The sequence below is a fragment of the Henckelia pumila genome, chromosome 2, assembly GCF_033568475.1.
Source record: "Henckelia pumila isolate YLH828 chromosome 2, ASM3356847v2, whole genome shotgun sequence".
Lineage (NCBI taxonomy): Eukaryota > Viridiplantae > Streptophyta > Magnoliopsida > Lamiales > Gesneriaceae > Henckelia > Henckelia pumila.
The window spans coordinates 8,069,157-8,091,982 of record NC_133121.1 but is presented as its reverse complement, the minus strand read 5'-3'; the positions used below and the strand labels follow the sequence as shown (position 1 = coordinate 8,091,982).

The 22,826-nt window shown below is 33.6% G+C and overlaps 1 long non-coding RNA gene and 1 pseudogene across 1 annotated transcript; one reads left to right on the top strand and one right to left on the bottom strand.

Moving 5' to 3' along the window:
* Nucleotides 1-3,225: 3,225 nt before the first annotated feature.
* Nucleotides 3,226-6,105, top strand: LOC140877160 (uncharacterized; annotated as a pseudogene).
* A 14,134-nt stretch (nt 6,106-20,239) lies between these two features.
* LOC140879620 (uncharacterized) lies at nt 20,240-22,504 on the bottom strand. The gene is made up of 3 exons (XR_012149473.1): nt 22,370-22,504; nt 21,478-21,712; nt 20,240-20,376 (listed from the first exon to the last, which is right to left on the bottom strand). It is a non-coding gene; the product is annotated as an uncharacterized lncRNA (long non-coding RNA).
* Nucleotides 22,505-22,826: the final 322 nt, after the last annotated feature.

Genomic DNA, 22,826 nt, shown 5'->3' with positions numbered 1-22,826 from the left:
TAATATGGCATTAAATTAATGCTCGACCCAAGATCACACAAGACATTAGTAAAAGAAAGACTTCCAATTGAACAGGGAATAGAAAAACTCCCTGGATCTTCAGACTTTGTTGGAAGCTTCTTTTTCAGCACTGCCGAACACTCCTCCTTCAGTGTAACCTGTGTAAAATCGTTCAACTTCTTCTTATTTTTCAGCAGGTCTTTTAGAAACTTTGCATATCTCGGCATCTGAGCTATAGCATCTGCAAAAGGTATGTTAATTTGCAGTTTCTTGAAAATTTCAAGAAACTTTTTAAATTGAGAATCAAACAGCAGTTGCTTAGCTCTAAGGGGGAAAGGTAAAGTAGATAAATCAATATTTTTTTTAACTTCAAATTTTGAAGTATTACCTTTCTTACCTGCCTTGGAAGATTTTTCTGGACACAACTCCTCTTTTTCTTCATCAATTTTTGGCCCTTCCATAGCCTTCTCTTCTTTCGGTTGCTTCTCAGACTGTTCAGATTGTGGTCTCGTCACTACCATAATTGCATTCATGCCTTTGGGATTTGGTTCAGTGTTGCTCGACAGAACTCCAACAGGACGTGTGGACAGTTGGGTTGCAATCTGGCCCATCTGAATTTCCAGCTTCTGCAGCATGCTCTCCTGATTCTGCAAGCGAGCCTCAGTACCCACCACGTACTTCATCATGATCTCCTCAAAACTCGGCTTTTTCTCCTCTTTCTTGGGCTGCCAGTTCTGACTGTAGCTGTTGTTGGAGTTGTATGGCTGCCTTCCTTGATTGCCCATAAAATTAACAACCTCTACTTCAAATAACTGCTGGTCTTGTTGCATATTCTCTTGTGCTTGATTGACCGGCGCTGTTTTCATGAGCCACTTGGTGTGTCAGCGCGTCAATCCTCACATTTAGGGCCATTAAAGCATCAACCTCTAGAACTCCAGCCTTCTTCTCTCTCTTCACATCCGGCCACCCAATGTTACTCTCTGCCATGTTGCCAATGATCTCCCAGGATTCAGCTGGCGTCTTCCTGAACAAGCATCCATTAGCCGCATCATCCAGCATAGATCGAACCGACTGATCGGCTCCATTATCGAATGTTTGGGTCTGCTGGCTTTGAGTAAGATTATGCTGAGGACATGTCCTCAACATCTTTTTGAACCTGGTCCATGCCGCATGTAGAGATTCTCCCTCCTTCTGCTTGAAAGATATAATATCTGAGAACAACTTTGCCATCTTAGTAGGAGGGAAATACTTGTTCAAAAATGTCTGAACAAGTTGGTTCCATGTAGTGATGGAACCCGCAGGTAAATCATCTAACCACTCAACAGCTTCGCCTTGAAGAGAGAATGGGAATAACCGCAGTCGCACTGCATCAGATGTTACCCTATTAACTTTGAACGTGTCGCAGATCGACAGAAAATGCTCCAGATGAGCATAGGGGTCTTCCACAGACGTACCCCCAAATCTAGCTTGTAATTGGATCAGCTGAATTGTAGAGGGCTTCAGTTCAAAATTGTTCGCCTCAACAGCGGGGCGAACGATGCTAGATCCATAACCTTCAACTGGCGGCCTAATAATATCCCAAACAGTACGATTGTCCGCCATCTATCCTAGCACCTGAAAGTTACAAAGAAAAGAGAGGAATTCAGAATTTAATTAAAAAAAATTAAAATAAAGTCTAATCTCAAGAGAAACAAAAATTCTGATATCAAAACAGTCCCCGGCAACGGGGCCAAAAACTTGACCGCGTTAATCGGTGTGAATAAATTTAACTGGCAAGCGTACCAGGTCAAGTAATAATATAGTGGACTAAGGTCTAGATGTCGAACCCACAGGGACTGTAAAATTGAATACCAAAATATATCTATTTCTACTTAATCTAGACTACTTAAAAAGCTTTTGATTCAGATCTTTAACTACTAAATTAAATTGAAAGGAAATAAAAACGCAGCAAAGAACTGGATTTATTCAAATAAAGGAAAGCTTCGATCAAGGACGCACGTAGGCACCAGACAATTTAAGTAACAAGCAATCTATTCAAGATTCAGATTTAATCATAATTCACAGGAATTCTCCTAATTTGTTTGAAGGACTATTTCTAGAACAATCAAACCTATTCAAATTTGACGGATCAATATTTCGTAATTCTAATCAAATTTGAATGCATGAAGAATGGTGAAAATTCAGTTGACACCTAAACCTCATATTGAAACCGAATTCTATTTCTAGTCAGTTTTACAATATGATAATTATCGAAGTGATCAAAATTGAAACCTCCTCTGTCGAATTGGAATCAATTAAAATGCAAGCAAATCACTGGCCGAGAAATTCACAAGACAAAATAAATTCGATAATCAATAAACTAGAATCAATATCTGAAAATCTCAAATCAATAAACCAGTTTTCTACAAAAATCTGTCTGGCCCAATCACGTGGACATGGTCGAATAATAAAAACTACTCACAATTCATAAATCAAAACAAAAGTTTAATCATGAATTGTAAAAGAAAAATAAAAGAAAAGAGAAGAGAAAATCTTCTCCCAAGCGTGTAGTCGTAGCTGCCTTCCGTGTGAAAATCTCAATTTTCGAACCCTTTCTCACGTCTGATATGTCCCCTTTTATATGTGGTTGAAAGCCCATCCAATAAAGCCCCAAAAAAATCGCAACTTTTAATGTTAGAAAATTAATATTTTTTCAGTTTGCATCACGCCATGGCACAGAAAATTCACGCCATAGCGTGAAAAGTTCTGTTTTCACTTCTTCAAAATCCTCGGTTCACGCCACGGCGCAGGAAAAATCACGTCATAGCCTGAAAAGTTCTGCCTCCAGTTTTCAGCGCGCAGTTATCTTGAAAAATTCATATCTTAAGTTCTAGCCGTCGGATTGACCTGAAATTTGGACAGCAGCTTCAAAACATCTTGAAATTTATTCTGAACGGTGAAGATTGGATTTGGATTTCTCTAAAATTAAATATGATTTTTCGATCAAGGCTACTCCGTAATTAACTCTTCAAAAATCCATTTTCCTACAAAATTAACCGGGAGAGTGAAATACACACACATGAACTAATACACATAAAAACACATAAAACCAATATGAATGCACACAAAAATATATATAAAAATATCACAAACTAATACATACAAAATGTAGTTATCAGGGTTGTTGAAGATGTCTTGGTGCAGGTTAAGGAATTGATATTTCCCGCAGATTTCTATATCTTGCAAATGGAAGAGGATTCCATGTCGAATTCACCTCCAATTCTGTTGAGAAGACCATTCATGAAGACAGCTAGGACAAAAATTGATGTCGATGATGGTACCCTCTCCGTCGAATTTGACGGAGAGATTGTAAAATTTAATATTTTTGATGCTATGAAGTACCCAAGTGAAAATCATTCTATTTGCTCTATTTATGTCGTTGATTCAATTGTGCAGAAAGTTTTTGAGGAAGAATGTGAGACTGAAAATTTTCAAATTTATGCACAATTGGAGTTGGAAGAAGAATTAGCTGAAGCTTATGAAATTTGACAACAAGAAATTGATCAAACAAGGGTAACAAATTCAAAGGTTGAAATTCCATTCTCTCATAAAAAATTGCTACCTTCCGTTTTGCAGGCACCCAAAGTAGAGTTGAAGAGTTTGCCAGATCATTTGAAATATATATATCTGGGTGATGAAGAGACTTTACCGATGATCATCTCAAAGAAATTAACCGAGGAGCAGGAAGATAGGTTGGTCACAGTACTCAAAGAGCACAAAACTGCAATCGGGTGGACTTTAGCTGATATCAAAGGCATAAGTCCGTCAATTTGCATGCATAGGATTCTTTTGGAGGATGATGCCAAGCCGGTAAGAGAGTTCCAAATGAAAATGAATCCAGTAATGAAGGAAGTGGTAATGAAAGAAATCATCAAGCTCTTAGATGAAGGAATAATCTATCCTATCTCGGATAGAAAATGGGTGAGCCCGATCCATGTTGTACCAAAGAAAACAGGATTTACTGTGGTAAGAAATCAAAATGATGATTTGGTACCAACACGGGTGCAGAATGGTTGGAGAATGGTTATTGATTTTCGAAGGCTGAATTTAGCCACCAGAAAAGATCACTTTCCCTTACCTTTTATTGATCAAACATTGGATAGACTAGCGGGAAAACTTATTTTTGTTTTCTTGATGGATTTTCAGGTTACTACCAGATAGTCATTGCTCAGGAAGATCAGGAGAAAAAAACATTCACGTGCCCTTTTGGAACATTCGCCTACAGACGCATGCCATTCGGACTTTGTAATGCCCCAGGTACGTTCCAAAGGTGTATGCTAAGTATTTTTTCTGAATATATTGAGAACTACATTAAAGTATTTATGGATGATTTCACTGTTTATGGAAACTCATTTGAGGTTTGTCTGGATCATTTATCCAAGATTTTGAAAAGATGTATGGAAACCAACTTGGTTATGAATTATGAAAAGTGTCTTTTCATGACACTTGTCATTCCCCACTAACGTTAAGGAAGTTCGAGCTTTTCTTGGGCATGCAGGGTTTTATCGCAGGTATATTAAAGATTTTTCAAAGATTTCTTTGCCAATGTCCAAGTTATTGCAAAAGGATGTGCCATTCGAGTTTGGAGAGAAATGCAAGGAGGCTTTTGACAAACTCAAGAACATGTTGACTACTGCACCTATAATCCAGCCTCCTGACTGGACCTTGCCTTTCGAAATCATGTGTGATGCCAGTAACTATGCCGTGGGAGCAGTTTTAGGCCAATGGGTTGATAATAAGAGTCATGTCATATATTATGCATCAAAGACGTTGGACCCTGCACAGTGCAACTACACAACTACTGAAAAGGAGCTTTTAGCAATTGTTTTTGCTTTAAATAAATTCAGAACATATTTACTTGGTTCTAAAGTGTTGGTGTATTCTGATCATGTAGCGTTGAAGTATCTATTGGCGAAAAAGGAGTCGAAACCGAGGTTGATACGGTGGATACTTTTGCTCCAAGAGTTTGACTTTGAAATCAAAGATCGGAAGGGAACCGAGAATGCAGTAGTCGATCACCTGAGCAGATTGGTGAAAGAAGAGGAATACATGCCTATTTCTGAATTCTTTCCTGATGAACAGTTATTCCATGTTAAAGGTATGGTTCCTTGGTATACGGATATAGTAAACTATTTGGTTAGTGGAATTTTTCCCTCTTCCCTTAGTAAATCCCATAAGAATAAGATTCGATGTGAGGAAAAGTATTACGTGTGGGAGGAACCTGATTTATGGAAATTTTGTGCTGATCAAGTCATTAGGAGATGTGTGCCTGAGAATGAGTAAAAGTCAATTTTGGTTTTCTGTCATAATTATGCATGTGGTGGTCGTTTTGGACCGAAAAGAACTGCTATAAAAATTTTGGATAGTGGTTTGTACTAAGAAACTCTGTTTAAAGATGCTTATCTATTTTATAAAAACTGTGAAAAGTGCCAAAGAACGGGTTCTTTATCTCATAGAAATCAAATGCCCCAAACTCCCATTCTCGTTTGTGAAATTTTTGACATTTGGGGTATAGATTTTATGGGTCCGTTTCCTTCATCATGTGGTTATGTTTATATACTTTTGGCTGTTGATTATGTATCAAAGTGGGTGGAAGCGAAACCCACCAGGACTAATGATTCACAGGTTGTTGTAGGTTTCCTCAAGTCTAACATTTTCAGCAGGTTTGGAATACCTAGAGCGCTAATCAGCGACCAAGGGACTCATTTTTGCAATAGAACTGTTGAGGCTTTACTGAAAAAATATGGAGTGTATCACAGGGTAGCCACCGCTTACCATCCACAAACGAATGGTCACGCAGAAGTTTCCAATAGGGAGATCAAGTCTATTCCTGCAAAAACGGTAAATCCAGGGAGGAAATATTGGAGTATTCGTCTGGATGATGCACTTTGGGCTTACCGAACCGCATACAAAACTCTTATTGGGATGTCCCCTTACAGATTAGTGTTTGGGAAGGCGTGTCATCTACCGTTTGAGATTGAGCATAAAGCATATTGGGCGGTGAAACGCTGTAACATGGACTTGGATGAGGCAGGAGAGACTAGGAAGCTGCACGTGCAAGAGTAAGAGGAACTACGTTTGGAGGCTTATGAGAACTCAAGGATTTATAAAGAGAAAACGAAGTTGTTTCATGATAACTCTATCTTGAGGAAGCAATTTACTGTTGGCCAAAAAGTACTACTCTTTAATTCTCGGTTGAAATTCATGCCAGGTAAGCTACGTTCTCAATGGATTTGTCCATTTGTTGTTACTCACGTGTTTCCTTATGGTGCAGTAGAAATTAAGAGTTTGGATACAGAGAAAATTTTCAAAGTGAATGGACATCGACTGAAGGTGTTTTGTAAAGATGAAAGTGTGTCGTACATGGAGATCGAGTTAACAAATCCTGATTATTCCACAACTTGAGGGGATTGGTAACGTCGAGCATAAAGACGCTAAAAAATTGCGCTTTTGGGAGGCAACCCGACATTTTTTTCTCATTATTATTATTATTATTATTATTATTATTTTAGTTTATGCTTGCTTTTGAAAAAAAAAATTCAGAAAATATTTTTCTACAAGGCGTGCCCACGCCCTATGAAAAATCATTTTTTGTACAAAAAATCAAAATTTCTTCTTTACATCTTTAAAATTTTCAGAAAATAATTTTCTACAAGTCGTGCCCACGCCCTATGAAAAATTATTTTCTGTTACAAAAAATCGAATTTGCTTAAGTTTTATTTAATTAATAATAATAATAATAATAATAATAATAAAAATATAAGGGTTTATCGTCTTATCTTTTTTTTTTCTTATCTTCTGCAGGCCTCTTCCTCCCTGCTCAATTTATCTCCTTCTCGTTTCTCTTAAAGGACCGTATCTTTTTCTCCTTCATCTCCAAGCAAGTCGGCAACGCTGTACACCACCATCACAGGCCGCCGCTGCTTGTCCCTCATCACCGCCTACCGCCTGCGAACTGCCGATCTCCAGTCCGTGCGCTTACCGCTTTCTCCATCGTATCACCTTCGTCGTCACGGAACAGCAGCGCTGCTGCTACCCATCTTCTCCAGCCACCTTCTGTCACGCCCCGATCCCGGGGTCGGGTGACATCGCCATTGCTTTCAAATAAAATTCGAAAACAACAAGGCTCTTAATACAGTATATGCAAACTAGTATTTTCTCATAAATAAAAGCTCCAAAAAAATTATCTTTACAACTCGTTAACCCAAAAACTAATACATAATTGCGAAAGCGACTAAAAGACTTAAATATCAAAATATTAAATGCAACAATCCCAAAAGAAATAACAAAATTAAATCCTAAAGTTCTTTCTTTCACCAACCCCAAAACTGGTCTTGTTCTCGATCCTCTAATTCTTCTTCTGTATCATCTGGGAGGGAAAAGGTAAGGGGTGAGTGTTTTGAGAAACACTCAGCAAGTGGGGGCCGATCGATCATACCAAAATATATATATTTAGATATATTCATTTGAGAAAACTCATACTTGGATTTCAATCATGTCATATTTCAAAACATATCATCTCATAACATGTCTCATCATAACATAACATAAACATCATCATCATAACAAAATCAACATGATTTACATATTTTGGTCAGACACTGATATTCCTCTCATTAATCGTGGCTAACTGATCAGTCCCCTATATGTAATCCCTCTAAGGGGTGAGGTCATAGAACGATTATTATTACCCACCGTATCAGGGCCATAACATAACATGGTTCGGAAATTCCCTTTCCACTCCTAATTCGATTCATAACAGTGTCAAAACATTTTTCCAGCAAAGCATTATCATGAACAATATTAAATAGCAAAATTCCAATGATTAACATGAGCGATCGAATTTTAAATCATACATATAATTTTAAAGCATAAGCCCACTTACCTTGGTATGCATGAGAAATTAAATAACTTGAAGGTGTACAGCAACTTCGACAATTCCGAAAGAAAAGTTCAGAAATCACTTTCGAAAGAGCTTAATCCCTTGGCCAATAAGAACACTCTTTTCCTTTATTTTATTCCTATGTCACGAAGGCCTATGACCAACCTACATATATTTTTCTTCTCTTAATTCTAATCACAATTCTCGAAAATGGATCTGACACAAATTGGAAACCTTAATTTTGAAAATAAAAAGAGAATAGTGAAAAATTTTTTGACCCTAATGGCTAACTACTTCTCAAAAATATAGAGTGAAAAATAGTATTTTTGTGTGAGATTTTTGAAGAGGTCTTGTGGCTTTATATAGGAAAGGTTGACGAGATATGGGGTTGAAAATAGAGTGATTTGTTGCTCCGATTACGAAAATAAAATCAGTTTGATAGATAATAAAAATTTTGTCAATAAATCAACTTGATTTAATTTCTGAAATAAGTTGATTTGTATCCAAGTTGTTCAATCTCGAAGAAAAGGAAAGATTACCTCTTCCAAGTTTGGGAGATCATTCCTAAATTGAAAAAAACTTGGAGGCCAAGTTCCGGGTTTTCACATCCTTCCCTCCTTATGAAAAGTTTCGTCCTCGAAACTTGAATTAACTTAATTGTCTAAAAACATAAGACTAAATTATTTCAATAATAATGTTCAAACTTAAATCTAAAAAAATCATAATTAAAGTCCAAATATCAAACTTAAATTTCAAATGTCAACTTAAGTCTCAACAATCAAAACATAATCCAATACCCCGATGATTCCTTATGAATCCCAAAAATAACGACTTAAATAATTCAATCTAACTTAAACCAAGAATTCACCAACAAAATTAATTTCAAATTTTATATTGCCTATTCAATATAAATACTACACCCAAGTGGTTCCTTTCCATCAAGATCATAAATTCTAAATTCTAATTTCCCATCAAGACCATGAACCTGGTTTTGCTCTGATACCATTTCTTTCACGCCCCGATCCTGGGGTCGGGTGACATCACCATTGCTTTCAAATAAAATTCGAAAACAACAAGTCTCTTAATACAGTATATGCAAACTAGTATTTTCTCATAAATAAAAGCTCCAAAAAAATTATCTTTACAACTCGTTAACCCAAAAACTAATACATAATTGCGAAAGCGAATAAAAGACTTAAATATCAAAATATTAAATGCAACAATCCCAAAAGAAATAACAAAATTAAATCCTAAGTTCTTTCTTTCACCAACCCCAAAACTGGTCTTGTTCTCGATCCTCTAATTCTTCTTCTGTATCATCTGGGAGGGAAAAGGTAAGGGGTGAGTGTTTTGAGAAACACTCAGCAAGTGGGGGCCGATCGATCATACCAAAATATATATATTTAGATATATTCATTTGAGAAAACTCATACTTGGATTTCAAGCATGTCATATTTCAAAACATATCATCTCATAACATGTCTCATCATAACATAACATAAACATCATCATCATAACAAAATCAACATGATTTACATATTTTGGTCAGACACTGAAATTCCTCTCATTAATCGTGGCTAACTGATCAGTCCCCTATATGTAATCCCTCTAAGGGGTGAGGTCATAAAACGATTATTATTACCCACCGTATCAGGGCCATAACATAACATGGTTCGGAAATTCCCTTTCCACTCCTAATTCGATTCATAACAGTGTCAAAACATTTTTCCAGCAAAGCATTACCATGAACAATATTAAATAGCAAAATTCCAACGATTAACATGAGCGATCGAATTTTAAATCATACATATAATTTTAAAACATAAGCCCACTTACCTTGGTATGCATGAGAAATCAAATAACTTGAAGGTGTACAGCAACTTCGACAATTCCGAAAGAAAAGTTCAGAAATCACTTTCGAGAGAGCTTAATCCCTTGGCCAATAAGAACACTCTTTTCCTTTATTTTTATTCCTATGTCACGAAGGCCTATGACCAACCTACATATATTTTTCTTCTCTTAATTCTAATCAAAATTCTGGAAAATGGATCTGACACAAATTGGAAACCTTAATTTCGAAAATAAAAAGAGAATAGTGGACAAATTTTTGACCCTAATGGCTAACTGCTTCTCGAAAATATAGAGTGAAAAATAGAATTTTTTTGTGAGATTTTTGAAGAGGTCTTGTGGCTTTATATAGGAAAGGTTGACGAGATATGGGGTTGAAAATAGAGTGATTTGTTGCTCCGATTACGAAAATAAAATAAGTTTGATAGATAATAAAAATTCTGTCAATAAATCAACTTGATTTAATTTCTGAAATAAGTTGATTTGTATCCAAGTTGTTCAATCTCGAAGAAAAGGAAAGATTACCTATTCCAAGTTTGGGAGATCATTCCTAAATTGAAAAAAACTTGGAGGCCAAGTTTCGGGTTTTCACATCCTTCCCTCCTTATGAAAAGTTTCGTCCTCGAAACTTGAATTAACTTAGTTGTCTAAAAACATAAGACTAAATTATTTCAATAATAATGTTCAAACTTAAATCTAAAAAAATCATAATTAAAGTCCAAATATCAAACTTAAATCTCAAATGTCAACTTAAGTCTCAACAATCAAAACTTAATCCAATACCCCAATGATTCCTTATGAATCCCAAAAATAACGACTTAAATAATTCAATCTAACTTAAACCAAGAATTCACCAACAAAATTAATTTCAAATTTTATATTGCCTATGCAATATAAATACTACACCCAAGTGGTTCCTTTCCATCAAGATCATAAATTCTAAATTCTAATTTCGCATCAAGACCATGAGCCTGGTTTTGCTCTGATACCATTTCTGTCACGCCCCGATCCCGGGGTCGGGTGACATCGCCATTGCTTTCAAATAAAATTCGAAAACAACAAGGCTCTTAATACAATATATGCAAACTAGTATTTTCTCATAAATAAAAGCTCCAAAAAAATTATCTTTACAACTCGTTAACCCAAAAACTAATACATAATTGTGAAAGCGACTAAAAGACTTAAATATCAAAATATTAAATGCAACAATCCCAAAAGAAATAACAAAATTAAATCCTAAAGTTCTTTCTTTCACCAACCCCAAAACTGGTCTTGTTCTCGATCCTCTAATTCTTCTTCTGTATCATCTGGGAGGGAAAAGGTAAGGGGTGAGTGTTTTGAGAAACACTCAGCAAGTGGGGGCCGATCGATCATACCAAAATATATATATTTAGATATATTCATTTGAGAAAACTCATACTTGGATTTCAAGCATGTCATATTTCAAAACATATCATATCATAACATGTCTCATCATAACATAACATAAACATCATCATCATAACAAAATCAACATGATTTACATATTTTGGTCAGACACTGAAATTCCTCTCATTAATCGTGGCTAACTGATCAGTCCCCTATATGTAATCCCTCTAAGGGGTGAGGTCATAGAACGATTATTATTACCCACCGTATCAGGGCCATAACATAACATGGTTCGGAAATTCCCTTTCCACTCCTAATTCGATTCATAACAGTGTCAAAACATTTTTCCAGCAAAGCATTATCATGAACAATATTAAATAGCAAAATTCCAACGATTAACATGAGCGATCGAATTTTAAATCATACATATAATTTTAAAGCATAAGCCCACTTACCTTGGTACGCATGAGAAATCAAATAACTTGAAGGTGTACAGCAACTTCGACAATTCCGAAAGAAAAGTTCAGAAATCACTTTCGAGAGAGCTTAATCCCTTGGCCAATAAGAACACTCTTTTCCTTTATTTTATTCCTATGTCACGAAGGCCTATGACCAACCTACATATATTTTTCTTCTCTTAATTCTAATCAAAATTCTCGAAAATGGATCTGACACAAATTGGAAACCTTAATTTCGAAAATAAAAAGAGAATAGTGGAAAAATTTTTGACCCTAATGGCTAACTGCTTCTCGAAAATATAGAGTGAAAAATAGTATTTTTGTGTGAGATTTTTGAAGAGGTCTTGTGGCTTTATATAGGAAAGGTTGACGAGATATGGGGTTGAAAATAGAGTGATTTGTTGCTCCGATTACGAAAATAAAATCAGTTTGATAGATAATAAAAATTCTGTCATTAAATCAACTTGATTTAATTTTTGAAATAAGTTGATTTGTATCCAAGTTGTTCAATCTCGAAGAAAAGGAAATATTACCTCTTCCAAGTTTGGGAGATCATTCCTAAATTGAAAAAAACTTGGAGGCCAAGTTCCGGGTTTTCACACCTTCCTTCTCTTCTCGTTTTAACCACAACACCGCCTGTCTCTATTTCTCCAGCGAAGCCCATCTTCATCGCCGACCGCTGTTCTCCTCTTGCACAACACGAATGTCCTGCAGCTTTCTCTGTTCATATCTCGCGTCGAACAACCACCAGGAACCGTGTTTCTCTCCATCATCTCCAGCCGTCTGATACCCCGTCGCCACCTATCTGCATCACTTCTCCATATAGCCGAACGCTGCTGCCTCTTCACAGTTTTTTCACTCCGCCAATTTTCATAATAGAAAGGATTCTCTGCTGTTCTTCTCCATCGGCACATCCATACAGCCGGGCTGCCACCTGCCTTACCTTCTCAATACCACCACCGGCTGTCGCTTGTTTATTATCACCGCTGCCGCTGCTGCTGCTGCTTCTTATCTTATCCAGCCTCCAGCGCCTCCGCCAATAACAAATCGGTGATATCTCTCCCCTTTTGTTTGCTCACTAATTGATCGTTTAGTTGTTGTGATATGGGTATTAATTGTTAAAAAAATATTTTTGGTACCATGAGTCGAGAGTCTAGTGCTACAAAAAAGAGAGTCGGTGAATCTAGTTCATCTCCAGCGTATAAAAAGGCTCGAATGGGAAAGAGAATGAATGTCTTACCGCCGCCTTCTGAATTTGATTTGAATGGTAATTTAGTTTTTACTAAAAAGGCGGAAAAGTGTAGGTACAAATTGATTTGTCAAAAACAAATAATTCCCTGTAAGTATATTGATCACCCCACCTTGGAGACTTTGAATATTAAGGATAAAGTGTTGAAATTAATTCATAACATTGGGTGGGAGTCTTATTTTTCTGTTTCATGTCCTGCATATATCGAGCTGGTGCGAGACTTTTATACTACTTTTGAATTTGTCAAACCTGAAAATTTTACACTCTCGAGCCCGGGAGTAGTTCGTTTTCGTTTGATGGGGCGCACTTTCAAATTATCAATCACTGAATTTAATCTGACCTTTGGTTTATCACCGAAGAATTTGCTAAGACTGATGATTATTTGACTAGTGCATGTGACTATGATGACAAATTTACTCCCATTCTTGTTTATCGAGCTACATCGAACCAAAAAGATTATGACCCAAGTAAGTCCAAGGACTCGTACCTTTATGATCTAGCTTGGAAATACATTTATAGGTTCTTGGCTTTTAATTTTCCGGGTCGAACAGATTCAGCAGGTGTGCTAACAAAATCTGAACTTTTCTTCCTTTGGTGCATGGAAGGCCAGAAAAAAGTTAATTTGGGTTATTGGTTGGTTTCACAATTTGCTAGTGTAGTAAAAAATAAACGTCATTTGATTCTTGGTTCTTTGATTACTACACTAGCTGTTAATGCCAAATTGCTTGATTTGAATGATAATAATTTGCATGTGGCTTGTCCTATGTATCCTTTGGATTTGCGTTGTTTAGAGAGTATGGGACTCATAAACCAAGTGTAGGGAGTTTTCTCGTTTTTTCCACCAGGTCCTGCTACAGCGAAGTCCAGCCAGACCAATTTTAATCCCGATATCTCGCTCGACCCATTGGACATTCGTCCACCATCACCAAATTCTACACCACCATCCGGTTTTCGACCTTCTACCAGGCCCTTCATCGAGGAAATTTCTTATCTCCGTCAGCAATTCACAAGGATGGAGAAAAATCTTCTGGAATTTTATCGACACATGGGTTTTGATCCGCCGTTTCCCCCACCTCAGCAGTAGATGACACTTTCGTCGATGCTCAAAAATTTTCAGAGGAGTTCTTTACTTTTCCTTACGTTTTTTCTTGTTTTATTTGAGCATTTATTTATGTCATTGAGCACAATGCCTGATTTAGGTATGGGAGGGTTTACGTTGTTTGTGTCATTCTTATCGGTGGTTAATTATTGTTGTTTTTCTATTCTTTTAATTCATTTTGTGAGTCCATGTCCAAGAGGTATTTAGTTCATGATTATTGTTTCTCTTTTCTGAATCCTAGATACTTTTGACACTCATCCCCTTTGGAAAAAAAAATCCTTTTTGTATTCTCTTTGCTGCATTGTGGGTAGTTGCTCTTGATAATTTGTTGAAAGGACAAATGTATGGGTCTAACACATAACCATCTTCTGTGGTGAGATTTGAGCCAAGGAACAATCAGTATATCATGCTCTGATTTCTTGATTGTGTGTTTGTCATGCATTGTTGATTTTTCTAGAACTTGCATTGTTATACATGTTCTCATTAACCCCTTTGGTGGATCGAATGCATTGTTCATAAATTAAGGGCCCTATGTTAAAACTAATTTTTTTTTCATATGCCCCTGTTTTGAGCCTACCTTTATGCATATACCCTTAGTGAGCCAATTTTGAGCCTGATCCTTTTCTTTGAAAATTACCCACACTATAAACCATGAACATCCTTTCTTTATTGATTATCCCATTTTTTTTGAACCTTGAATTGAAAAATCATGTAAACTTTTCACATAAGACACTATTTGAAGCAAAAGCTGTGAAAAAGTGTGGAGACTTAGTTACTCATGCTCTGAGTCTTATAATTCTCTTTTTTACATTTCAAATTCCCGAAAAAAAGAATGCTGAAAAAATAAAAAAAAAGAAAAAAAATTACGGGAACAAAAAAAAAGAGACAAAAAAAAAAGAGAAGAGAATGAAAGAAGAAAAAATGAAGAGTGATGAATGATTTTTTTTTATGTTAAGATTTTTATGGATTGCAGATGAATAATTGGGTGGATTGGTGTTTGTGGAAGGTTTTATATGATTATTTCAATTCTATTAGCCATTTTATCCTTTTTATCCTACCTTACCCCTAGCCCCGTTACAACCATCTTTATGTCCTTTGATCATGCATTTTAATTCATTCATTTGGTGGGAAAGACGTGATATATTTGCAAGCTTATAGTTAAAAATCTTCTATGTTTTGACATGAGCGTTTTCTTTGATATAAACCAAAAATATTTTTGTTGAGTGCAATGAGTGATACATGAGATGCATTAATATTTGTTTGGGATTGGTTGAGGAAGAGAAAGGAGGATGATGAGTTGGGATGATAGACTGAACTATTATATGCTTGAGGACAAGCATGGTTTAGGTGTGGGAGATTTTGATAAGCTCATAATATTTATATTTTTAGTATCATATTTCTCGGGTTTTTTTTTTTTGTTGCATATGTTAATTGGTGCATTTTTGTTGTGTTTTGTAGTTAGAGTAATTTTGATGATCTTAGACAAAATTTGGGCTAAAAAGTTGAATTCTATCATATTTAGAGTTGCCAAGAGAAATTTGAGAAATTGAGCAAACTAGAAGAGGTGCTGAAGCAAGGCGTGGACGCGCTGAGTTACTACGATGTTACTGTTTTGTGGGAGTTGAAGATTTCAGAATTTGAGAAGAAAATACCATATTTTAGGAATTATAAATATGGTATTTAGTTTATGGAAGAATTTTGAAGAGAAGATTTTTAGATAAATAAAGATAGTTGGAGATTCTCTATTTAAAAACAATATCTCTACATTATCTTTTTAGTTAGACTTTATCTCTTTTTAAAAATTTTGGGATTTTATTTTCACCTTTTTCTGAGTTACACGTTAATTTTAGTTTTTTTTAGGAGACAGATTTCTGCTCTTGTTCTTCTGCATGCTCGAAACGGCCAGGCAGAGAAAAATTTTCTTCTTCTTTTTTCTTCATAATTTTTAGATTTAATCTTTTATTTTTTTCTAGAGAATTATGAAGCCAATAATGCTTGGCTAAGTTTTTAGTTCTGATTCAAGGAATATTTCTTGTATTTCGATTTATCACTGTGAGGTTTTAAGTTTGAATTGATATTCTTGTCTGTTTCTAGTATTTGTTAATTTATGATTTATTTCATGAAAGTTGTGGGTCGATTAATCTGACAAATTAATTTGATTTATAATTTTCTATTGCTAATCATGAGTTCAGTGATCCGTATTTGTCATGAATGATTGGTACTTGAGTAGCGATAGATTAGATGTGTTGTGATATCATAGCATGTTTGATCTAAATAAATTAACGGAACTAGATTTAATAGTTGCAGCTATCTCGATTGTTAGCTAGATTTTAGGATTAACTGTTTTCACAAATCGAAAGGCTATTTTTAATCAATATGGAACGCTATCGTGCCCAGTTGGTTATTGATAAGTTTTGACTGGATGCTGGGTTTGGTTAATTAAAATAGGAGAACACAAAAATCTTAGTGGCTATCCCTATGATTTTAAGGTTAATTGCTAGAACTGCATGAATAAATTATTTGTTAGCCAATGACCAATGATATAATTGAAATACGGAAATTCCTTGAATCAGAGGTTGGTAAAATATTTGAATTTCTCTTTTAATTATTTGCTCTTTTCATTTATTAAATTCTCACTTTTTTTTTTAATTTGTTATTTTTATTTCAAAACCAAAAACCCCCATTTTATTTGTTATTCCTTGAAAGAAATAAATATATGTTCCCTGTGGATTCGATCATGCTCACTATTATACTCATTTTGTTAGGGAGTAGGAATTTTTAATTTTGTTGGCTGACGACAGGCCTATCACTAGGAGACCTCTAATGTACAGTGACTCTACAGCTGATCGTGATTTTCTGGACATATTTCTAGCGTAGCCTGATCTCTAGTCCAGATCAGGATGGTGTCAGCTCTCCTCTCGTGCCTCAGGTCTGATTTTGCTTTTGCTGAGCTCGAGTTGTGGATTTCTGCTGGCTTTTTGTTGCACAGGATGACTGTTGACGATGATTTAGTTAGTTGTCTATGATTTTTTTGTCTATATTCATTTATATCCTAGGGTTGTTTTTGTTATATTTTATTTGATCCCCTAGTTGTTCTGTTGTGACTTTTACCATTGTATAGCCTTTTGGTGTGGTCTTGGCCTAGTGCCCCTCCCCTTTTAGAATTTATTTGTATCGTTTATTTCAAAACCAAAAACCCCCCTTTTATTTGTTATTCCTTGAAAGACATAAATATATGTTCCCTGTGGATTCGATCATGCTCCCTATTATACTCATTTTGTTAGGGAGTAGGAATTTTTAATTTTGTTGGCTGACGACATGCCTATCACTAGGAGACCTCTAATGTACAGTGACTCTACAGCTGATCGTGATTTTCTGGACATATTTCTAGTGTAGCCTGATCTCTAGTCCAGATCAGGATAGTGTCAGCTCTCCTCTCGTGCCTCAGGTCTGATTTTGCTTTTGCTGAGCTCGAGTTGTGGATTTCTGCTGGCTTTTTGTTGCACAGGATGACTGTTGACGATGATTTAGTTAGTTTTCTATGATTTTTTTGTCTATATTCATTTATATCCTAGGGTTGTTTTTGTTATATTTTATTTGATCCCCTAGTTGTTCTGTTGTGACTTTTACCATTGTATAGCCTTTTGGTGTGGTCTTGGCCTAGTGCCCCTCCCCCTTTAGAATTTATTTGTATTGTTTATTTAAGTTTATATACAGGTAGGGGTCTGTCTAACCAGCGCCCCCCCCCCTCCCCCCACTTTCGGCGGTGTTTCCTTTAAAAAAACCTTTAATGTGACAGTGACATCGCACAAAATAAACCATTTGTAGTGGTTTATTACTACAGATGCCTCTATATATTGTCTTTTTTCAATATTTTTTTTATTTTTTGTTAATATATGGACTAGTAAAACATGCAACGCGCGCATTCTAGTATTAATGTGTCTATATATATATGTGTGTGTGTGTGTGTGTACGAAATAGCTTCTAAAAAACATTAAAAAAATAAATAAATAACGTAATCATATCAATCTTTAGAAAATAAATTAGTATTTCACCTGTGCGATGCATGAGATTTTATTTTAATGTAATTAATATTAAAGATTAGTAATATAAGCATTTTAATAAATAATTAAAATTCAATTAAACTAAGATTGAGTTTGAATGAAAATATTATATTTTCATAGTTTAAATAACTTACAAAAAAGAAAATCAAATTCATATTTACATTTATTTACTCTATAATTGAGCGCTAAAAACAATAAATTTAAAATCCTTAAAATATTTGAATAATTTGAAAATCATTGTGGAAGTGAAAATAAGTAAGATGTTTAAAGTTTCTATTGTTAAATTTATTTAACAACAAAAGTAAATTCAAATGTAATTGTGTTTGGGGTGCAATATTCGTGCATTCGTCGCTCAATTATTACTGTTGTTAAGTGGTTACCACCGCCGGTGGGTTGGTATAAACTCAATTCATGCATTCGTCGCTCAATTCTGGCTTTTCATGATAATATTCAATTGGGTTCTAACATGAGAGCGGAGTTGACTGCGATTTACAGGGGTCTTATTATCTGTCAGGAGAAGAATTATTTTCCTCTATGGTTAGAGGTTGATTTGATGGTTTCGCTCAAGATTATTGAGGCGGATACTACCTGCTGGAATCTTACAAATATTTTGGTTCATATTAAGAAGATCTTGTCAAGATTCCAAGTTGTCAAGTCTCATATCTACAGGGAAGCGAACACGGCAGCGGATGAGCTCGCTAATATGGGATTGCAGGGATCAACTACTATATCTCAGGGACAGTTTAGTGGTAGATTACGGGGCATTTGTAAATTAGATAAGTCTAGTTATCCTTACATTAGAACTAGATCGAAAATTTCTTGAGTTGTAATGATTTCTTGAGAGGTCTTGGCCTAGTCCCCCTCTCTTGTATTTCCTTCTTTTTTTTTCAATAAACTGGTAGGGGTCTGCCAAACCCCCCGTCACAACAGGCGGTGTTTTTTTTTTAAAAAAAAAAAAGTAAATTCAAATGTAATAGATTTCAAATGATCTAATACCAGGGGCGGAACCACCCTTGGGCTAGGGTGGGCTCTAGTCCCACCTATTTTTTCAAAAAAAAAATAGTTTAATTTTTTATTTTTTTTGCAGCCCCATGCTTTAAAAAAAAAAAAGCTTTAGCTATTAAAAAATTAAAAATAAAAAAACTCTCTCAAATCACAATTCATTCCAATTTATTGTTTGGTTTATTATTCTAGCTTTCAAAATTATGCGATTTTGAGGTAAAATTGACATATCTAAAATTATGTTGCATATTTAATTGCAATTATTTCAATTGTCATAATATTGACTAATGATGTACATGAGTTTGAATTTTTACCCTAAAAATTTATTGTCGCGAATTTTGGGAAATATAATCAATTGTTTGAAATATTTGAGAATTATTGATGTATTGCTATTTTTGATTTAGAATAACCAAAAACTAAATAATTATGAGATTTGAAAAATAATTCTTTGTTGAAAATTTTTGGGATGATTAGATTTCTATTAGTTAACTTAGGGAATGAAGAAACTAACAAAATATCAAGTTATTTAACCAATATAGCAGACATCTATTACAGTATAAACGTGAAAAAATATCTGTTTGAATCGAAATAATATACTAACTGAATTAATTTGAAATTTTGGTTTGTGTTTATTCGAAATTTTAATTAATTTTAGTTTTAAAATATCTATTAATTCAGTTTCGTTTCGATTTTTAACATAAAACTTTAATTTGGTTAACTGAGAAATCGAAATTTTATATAAAAAATATTATTAAATTTTTAACAAAGTTTATTAGGATATAAATTTTATGAATTTTTAATAAAATTTTATTGGATATAATTAATATAACTAGACTTGTATATATATATTTTTTAAAAATAAATTTTAAATTTATTTAGTTAAGTTTTTATATGAAATTTTGTTTGTAAAAGCTTGATTTTTTTTTAAAAAAAACTTTATAATTTCAGTTAATTCAGTTTTTTATTGAAATAAAAAAAATTTGGACTACTTTGTTCCATTTTGTAGTAAAATTCTGTGTATTCGGTTTAATTTTTCGATAATTAGATTTTAGAATGTTTTGCTCGATTTGAATATAATATTCACTATAATTATTACTAACACGGGAAGGAGCCAGCCCCACCTAGTTTGGAATCCTGGCTTCGCCTCTATCTAATACAAATAAAACCTAAAAATTGATTATAAACCATACATATAGAAATAGAAAAATAAATAATTGAGAATTAATGAAAAACTTCAAACAACATCACTTGTCATTAAATTTTTTTAAAAAGTTTTTAATTGAATATCCAAATTTAAAGATTCATATTATTATATGGAAACAATTAAATTACATCTCACCTTTACAAATAATGACAACTTCCGTAAGCTGCAACACAGAAACATAAAGATAAAATTAGGATCTCTGAAAAACTAATAATATATAACTTAAATAAAAAAACTCATAATATATATATAAAATTAGTAAAAAAAATTGTGTTATTCATGATGCAAATACAATATATGCTAATTTTCACAATATATTTAATATACCCTAAATATCTTTTTTTCCAAAAAAAATTTGGCAATCACATTATTCAAACTCAAGAAATTTTCAATTCACTTAACGAAAATTTAGTATAAATACTATATATACTAATTCACAAACATATACTAAGGTCCATGAAAATAAATTTTATAAAACTCTTGAATTCAAGTTTTTTCATTTTCTTTATATTTAAAAATAATGATAAAAAAATGTTCAAGAAAAAAATAATAATATAAAATGTATGCAATATAATAATCATTTTAAAATCGCACTATATGATATCAAATACATTAACAAAATAGAGAGAAAATCTTTTTTAAAAAAATTGTACGTACAGAACTATTCAAATTCAAGAAATTTCCAAATCAGTTAGACAAAAAATTTGTACAAATACCATATATAATTATATACGGGTGTTTGGAAAAGCTTACAAACTCTTGAAAACAGCTTATAAACTGTTTCAGAGTTGGTAAGCTCTTTAAGTTTGTTTGACAATTTTTTTTGTCAAACATGTTATAAGCTGCCAAATAATCTGTTTGATATAAGTTGTTTTTAAAAAGGTAAGTTCAGCCCTAATTTTTTTTTAAAAATATCTTATTTTGATATTTTTTTCCTATATTATCCTTATATTTTTATTAAATTATCGCAACATTCTCTGTTCATTTTTTATACATAGTTTATCAATTTTTTTTCTAAATTAAAAATAAAAAATTTTATTTTTAAATATATGTTTAATATTTATGATAAATTTAAAAATATTTTTTTAAAACTAAAAAATTTAACCATTAAAATATTCAAATTTTCATATATTTAAAAAGTAACGATATAAAATGTATGCGTTATTATAATTTTTTTATATCCACTATATATTTTAAAAATAAATCCAGTATACGTATGTATATACTGTATACAAAAATAACTTTAAAAAAATTGTTTTCTTACATGGATCATCTGGCCACAGAATCGCCAACTCATTCCAACAATTGCCCGTCAAACGATAGTAGGAATTGAGAACGAACGATGCTGCCCAGCCTACGTTACCGGCCGCATAGCACCCACCTCCAGGCTTAATCGGTCCACAATCGACAATTGTAGAACATGCGAAATTCATAAATTTCAACACATCACCTTTTTGATCAGGGCCAAATTCGTACACAATGCACCAATATTTTTGTGGCTGAAATAAAAATTTAAATAAATATTATTATTACCACCATAAACTGATTATATATATATATATATATATATATATATATATATATATATATTAGTTTTGATATCACGCACCTAGGGTGCGGGGATCCACGTGCACCCATATTTAAAACAACTCCGATTGTAAATTTCTTCAAGATAGGGTCGTCTCGAAAATGTGAATTCAACGATATATCATATGATACAAATTTTAATATCGGTGGTCGAAAATGTGAAGATGGCCAAAAATTGCACATTTAACCTAATTTTTGGTCATCTTCAAATCTCCGACCACTGAGGTTGAAATATATATCATATGATATATATATCGTTGGATTCGTATTTTTAAAACAACCATACCATGAAAATTTCAAGATAATCGGAATTGTGTTTTGACATGGGTTGCACGTGGATCCCCCGTAGCCTAAGGTGCGTGAGATCAAAACTAATATATATACATACACACACATACCCACTATTTATATAAAGAAGCTAATAGTTAAAGTATAGAAAGAAATGAAATAAAAAAAAAGGGATTAATTTTGTTCATGTTTTTTGAGATAAGAAGAATCTTTTGGCATATCAACGAGTTTTTGGCTTTGGTGGATTCATAATAAACTGCCAATAAACAATAAAAACTTACTAGTTCATCGGCATAACATCTATGTCCAATCAAGGCGAAAAAGATCGAAACACAAAGCAAATAAAATTTTTTGTTAGTCATTTTTCTTACATGAGTGTGTTGTTAAAGAATAGCATGTCATATAGCAAAAAAAATTTATTTGTGAAATTAATGACACAGATCTTTTCAAATCCGTGAATCCGAAATATATAAATGATATTATATCTATGAATAACCATATTTACTATCACCATGAATATGTTTATAATATTGAAACAATTATATGAAAATATATTCGCGGATTATGCTTGATTACAATATCTTCAATAAATTTTTGCAATTAATTAATCTTTATTACAGAATCTTAATTTAGAAGAAAATCGATTTTCTGGTGAATCTGCGAAAATTAAATTATTTCTCGGGCAATGACAATTTTAACGAGAAAGAGGACAAAGACAAACAATTCGGTCTAATAGAA